The sequence below is a fragment of the Heterodontus francisci genome, unplaced genomic scaffold (assembly GCF_036365525.1).
Source record: "Heterodontus francisci isolate sHetFra1 unplaced genomic scaffold, sHetFra1.hap1 HAP1_SCAFFOLD_102, whole genome shotgun sequence".
Classification (NCBI taxonomy): Eukaryota; Metazoa; Chordata; class Chondrichthyes; order Heterodontiformes; family Heterodontidae; genus Heterodontus; species Heterodontus francisci.
The window spans coordinates 20,277-26,417 of NW_027140380.1; the positions used below are offsets into that span (position 1 = coordinate 20,277).

The following is a 6,141-nucleotide window of genomic DNA, read 5'->3' on the forward strand; positions in this document are numbered from 1 at the left end:
AGCAAGTTCCAGGCACTCACCACCCTCTGTGTAAAGAACTTGCCTCGCATATCCCCTCCAAACTTTGCCACTCTCGCCTTAAACCTATGTCCCCTCGTAACTGACTCTGCCACCCTGTGAAAAAGCTTCTGACTATCCACTCTGTCTCTGCCACTCATAACTTTGTCAACCTCTATCATGTCGCCCCTCCACCTCCATTCTCAGTTTTGGGAAAAATAGAGTATATGACTGTATCAGTAAGTAGGAAAAGTTAAAATATGTTGTGACCAGTGGAGAAGTGTGATGAGAATAAACAGATCCTCCTCTGATTTCAACGACGCAATCATTTGTGATCTGGCTCTGTAGCTTAGTTGGTTAAAGCACATGTCTAGTAAACAGAAGAGACTGGGTTCAACTCCCAGCAGAGCCTTATTTCACATTTGTGATATGCTTTCGAAGTTTCCTTATCAATCATTTATATCTCTGTTTTGTGAACTTGAACTTGGAATTCAAATTACATGATGAATTTCAGTCACAGGAGAAAACAGCCTTTGTGAAGGATGTGAGTTGGGAATGGCTGTTCCTCCTTGTCCAGAAATTCAGTGCTGATACGCCAAAGGCAACTTCTTTGATACAAATTTGCTCACGGTTACATTCAATCTGGAAAACAGCTCGACATTAATCTCACTGAAGGAAAGTGTGACTGCGTTGTATATTTCAGAGTGTTTGTGTCGTTATGTGTTGCTTTTAACCGAGACTGGGGACATGACGCAAGTGGGAGGGTTGATCCGAGGTTTGGAATATTTGTCAATCAGGAACAAGAAAAATCAAAGGAACCAAATAAGAAAACCTATGTCTCGTGGGTATTGAGAGACGGTGAGAAGATATTAAACTTTGTTCCATTCAATCCGGCTGCGATGAACTTTGAATTTTTCCGCCTTTTATAAACATTATTTGAAGGGTCTCTGTAACAATGTTCAGTGTTGATGAGAGTGGGGTCTGAGTGAGCAGCTGCTGAGTGTGACAGGGTCAGGACTGGATGCAGGAAGTGCTCTGACACACTCTCTCTCTCTCTCTCTCTCTCTCTCTGATGGCTTTGAGTTGATTTTCAAGTGTTTGAATAAATGAAGGAAGTTCCCTCCACCCATTTGTTTGGACAGACAGTGTAGTATAAGGATGTAAAGGGTTAATGCTGAAGACAGTGGGATCAACCCCTCCCACTGTCAGAGTGGTGATGTAACAGTCACATGAGATGAGGTTTGGGAGAAGAGAGAGCAGCACCAAGGATGCTAGCTTAAGAGGTTTGATGTATGTGTATATAGTATTGTGTAAATTAGAAAAGAGTTCTTCGTTCTTTCAGCAGGAAATGTGTCCAGAAAATATTCAGGAGTCGGAATGCAGATATTAACTCCAAGTGACAGTTCTGGGTTCATTTAACAAAAAAAAGGTAGAGAATAATATTGCTCACTGATTGAAATCCCCCAGTGAGGAGACAGTTAAACAGGTGATCTGTTGGGGCATCCTTCGATCCAAGGTTTCGGCAGCATTTAATCTCCCTTTTTGGTGAAATTCTCTGTTATTTGCATCTTTTTTTAATCAGCATTCATGGGTGAGTGAAAAACTCAAAAATACTGAACAGTTCCATTCTTCCTTCTTCCCATCAGTTTCTCTTTTCTGTTTCAGATCAATATAATGATGAGAATCCCAATTTCATCTGCTGTTTCTGGTGTTTTATCCATTCCAATCAAAATTCAACATTCCAATCAAATCTATTTGTTATTCCACAATGTCTCTCCATGTGTTTTATTCTGTTGTATTCTCTCACAGTTTGTTTGATGATCAATGTTACATCTCACTCTCTGTTCTGGTGAAGATCAGAAGCAGTGTTATCTGTTTGCAACACCCGACAAGTCGGCCTGAGGCTGTGTCTCGCCGATCATGTGGAATTAGGAACATCGAAACATAGGAGCAGGAGTCGGCCATTCAGCCCATCGAGCCTACCCCACCATTCAATATGATCATGGCTGATCATCCACTTCAATGCCCTTTTTCCCCACACTTTCCTCATATTCCCTTATGTCATTTGTATTTAGAAATCTATCAATCTCTGCTTTAAACATACTCAATGACTGAGCTTCCACAGCCCTCTGGTGTACAGAATTCCAAAGATTCACAACCCTCCGAGTAAAGAAATTTCTCCTCATCTCTGTCCGAAGGAGCTTCCCCCTTATTTTGAAATTGCGTCCCCTGGTTCTCGACTCCCCAACCAGGGGAAACATCTTAGCTGCATCTACCCTCACTGTCCTTTCAATATTTTGTGGGTTTCAATGGGATCACCTCTCATTCTTCAAAACTCTAGAGAATACAGCCCCAGTTTCCCCAATCTCTCTTCATAGGACAATCCCACCATCCCAGGAACAAGTTTGATGAACCTTCATTGAACTCCCTCCATGGCAATAATATCCTGCGTAAGGTAAGGAGACCAAAACTGCACACAGTACTCCAAGTGCAGTCTAACCAAGGTTCTATACAATTGAAGCAAGAATTCACTACTCCTGTACTCAAATCCTCTTGTGATAAAGGCTAACATACTATTAGCCTTCCTAATTGCTTGCTGCACCTGCATGTTAGCTGTCAGTGACTTATTGACATGGACACCCAGGTCACCCTTACATTCTATACCTCAGTTAATAAAGGAAAGGATTCCATATACCTGCTGAACCAGCTTATTGACCTGTACTGCTACTTCAGGGATCTGTGGACATTCACTCCAACGTCCCTCACTTCCTCTGCACCATTCAGTGTTCTCCCATTAATTGTGGATTCCTTTGCCTTTTTTGACGCCTGCTCTCACTGTTCCCTGCTCTCCGAGTGAACTCATGCTCCCTCTCCTGGGCTCTTTATGCTCCACTCTGCTCTCACTGTTTCCAGCTCTCTTAATGTATCAATATTTATTTGCCTTGTGTTTAATTCAAAATATGGATTAACTGTATTTTACAGTTGTAGGTTTTATTTGGTAGTCCTGTACAAGTTGTGGATTGGTATTCAATATTTAGCTCTGTGAAAACGATTGTGAATGAAAATATAACTTTCAATCTTATACATGGGCTGGTCTGCAAGCTCCAAGTCCTTCATTTTGTAGTAATGGAATTGATACTGTATCTTTCAGTCTTAATCTCTGTGGGATTTTTGAACTGGTATGTAATGCATAACTTGGTCTAACGTTCTGATGTACATTATTGGGATTCAAAGGATGATAGGAAATTGGGGCATTAGACCATTCAGCCCATCAAGCCTGCTCCAATATTCAAACAGATCGTGACTGATCATCTATCTCTACGCCATTTTTCCCTGCTATCTCCATATCCCTTGATCCCGTTAGTATTTAGAAATCTATCGATTTCTGTCTTGAATATGTTCAATGATTGATATTCCACAGCGCACTGGGATAAAGAATTCCACAGATTTCTCACCCTCTGAGTAAAGAAATTCCTGCTCATCTCAGTCTCAAATGGCCTGCCCTTATTCTGAGACTGTGTCCCCTTGTTCAGGACTCACTAGACAGAGGAAACATCCTATCCATATCTACCCTGTCACACCCCATAAGAATTTTGTAAGTTTCAATGAGATCACCTTTCATTCTTCGAAACTCCAGAGAATTTCGGCCCAGTTTCTGCAGTCTCTCATCATAAGACAATCCCACCATCCCAGGGGATTAGTCTGGTGAATCTCTGTTGCACTCCCTCTGTGACAAGTCTATCCTTCCTTCAATAAGGAAACCAAAATAGTACAGAATACTCCAGGTGCAGTCTCAGCTAGACTTTATACAATTGAAGCAATACATGTTTAACCATGTACTCAAATACGCTTTCAATGAAGCCAACATGCCATTTGCCTTCCTAATTGCTTGCTGCACCTGCACACCAGCTTTTAGTGTCTCATGAACAAGGACACCCAGGTCCCTTTGGACATCGACACTTCTCAACCTCTCACCATTTAAGAAATACTCTGTCTTTCTGTTTATTCTACCAAAGTGGAGAACTTCACACTTATTTACATTATATTCCATCTGCCATGTTCTTGCCCATTCACTTACCCTGTCCAAATCCCCTTGAAGCCTCCTTGCATTCATTCTGTACCTTTCAATGAGGTAAATTGTGTCTGTTCTGTTTCAAGTTTTATATTTAAAATGTAACCATGGTGACAGACTTTATTTAGATCTGATAGTGAGTTTGTTTTTATACTGTGATTGATGTATCAACCTGTCAGCTGTACTGAATTGGAGTGAAATGGAAACAACTTCTGTCTGTGCTGCTGTTGTTTGACTGTTGGATTGAAAATGTGTCTCTTGATTTTGGGATCAGTGTCTGTCTGACTACTTTTATTTGTTCCAGTGGAACTGATGAGCTGGCAGTATCTCTGTGCTTTGGGAGTGATCCTGTACCGACTGTGTGTTGGAACGAGCTCGCTGCACTTTTCTTTGTGTCCAAGAATCACCACATCCAGTCAGGTTCCTTCATGTATTTTCCTGCAGGAATGAAAGAATTGATGAGGTAGAAGAAACAAAAACGATCAATGTAATCGTCCCAATTATAATCATTATGAACAATCGCGAAATGAAAACCAGGAACACAAACAGTGTCAGTGTCTGACTCCACTGCAGCACTGCAGTATTCAGCTTCTGTTTACCAGGTGTTTGCAGTGGTTTTACAAGAAGTTTGTGACATTCAGAAACAACACAAGCCCTGAACTGCTCAATGACTGGGACTGTCCGATAGAGCAGTGACCTTCACACAGTCACATTCCTATTTCAACGAAAAAACCAGCAGCCACTATTTAAAATGTGCCTTTCACACTTCTCACCTGTTATCTGCAATATATGTTCTTTGTCTAACTGTCCACATCGTTATTTTGCAGCTATTTTCCCCCCACTGTTCACAATCCAACAAACAGTGAGAGACTGGAACTAAAGCAGGAAAATTCCCTCTCCTTTGGGTGGTGAAATTGTCAGTGATTTTCAATAGTGATTTCTTCCCATTGTGTCTCCCTGAGCCTGTACAGACACTGTCCGAGAATGAACTCTCCCTTCCCCGTGTCCCCGGCTCACTCCATGTTCCAGGAGCAGCTCCTGCTCCACAGTGTCTGTTACAAACACTCCCCGACTCCCCCTCAACTTCACACCACTCAATGCTAATCTCTGAGCACATCTGCGGACACGCTCCCAAAGCAGTGGCTGCTGGAAGCAGATGCTGTTTGTTCCCTTCCCCCGGGCCCGGGAAGTCTCCATTCGCAGCTAATTTAAAGCATCTTCCCCTGATTGAGTGAATGGCCTCACAGACTGGGTTGGGGAAGGATGCGCATGTGCTCCACTCCTCATTGTGACGTCCCACTGGGGGGCGGGGTTATGTCGCGCGTGCGCAGATCTTTGCAGCAATTCAGCATTCAAACATCAATGGGAACTTTCCCCATTTCACCCTCATCAAAGTCCCAAAGAAAGTGAAGAGGGGCCTGGACTGGAGGGAGGGAGGGGCGGTGCAGGGGGAACCTAGAACCCAGAAAGCTGCCCACTTGCCCCATTTGGATGCTCAATTTGCGGTCATTCCCTGCAGGGGGTTTGTTATTATTGAGCCCCTCCTGGTAAAACAATCCGATAGAAAGAGGGGAGAAAGGAGGGAGCCGGTGTGTTTGCTGGGACCTTGCAGAATTCATTTCAGCAGCAAAAGTCACGGGTTATATTAACCCGAGTGAAACACGCTGTCAGTGAGAGGAAAACCGAACGGCCCTTTTCATCTTTTCATTGGAAACAAAGTAGAGCCGGAAGTGCGGCGAGCAGAGCAGACACACAAGCTCAATGACAGGAGAGCTCGGCCGTCCCTGAGTTTCAGCTCCCAGCTCTGACATTTCGTCATCCACACTGTCTTTACTGTGGATGTTCAGGGGTTCCTTGTCGGATCTGAGGACTGTATCCATGAAACATTCTGAGTCAGGAGATCCACACACTCTCTGTTATCAAGATTTATGGGCAGGAATGTTTCAAAACTTTGTCTATTAAATCATTGTATTATTCACAGAACGAATGAGGCAATCGGTTCATTATTCAGGCCTTGAACTTGGTTTGGGTAGACCGAAAACTGAGAGGTTCAGCACCTTTTTACTTCCTTA

General features: G+C 43.1%; 1 non-coding gene across 1 annotated transcript; it reads left to right on the top strand.

The window, feature by feature from the left end:
* Positions 1-335: 335 nt before the first annotated feature.
* On the top strand, positions 336-409 carry trnat-agu (transfer RNA threonine (anticodon AGU)). Its single transcript has one exon. It is a non-coding gene; the product is annotated as a tRNA-Thr (tRNA).
* Positions 410-6,141: the final 5,732 nt, after the last annotated feature.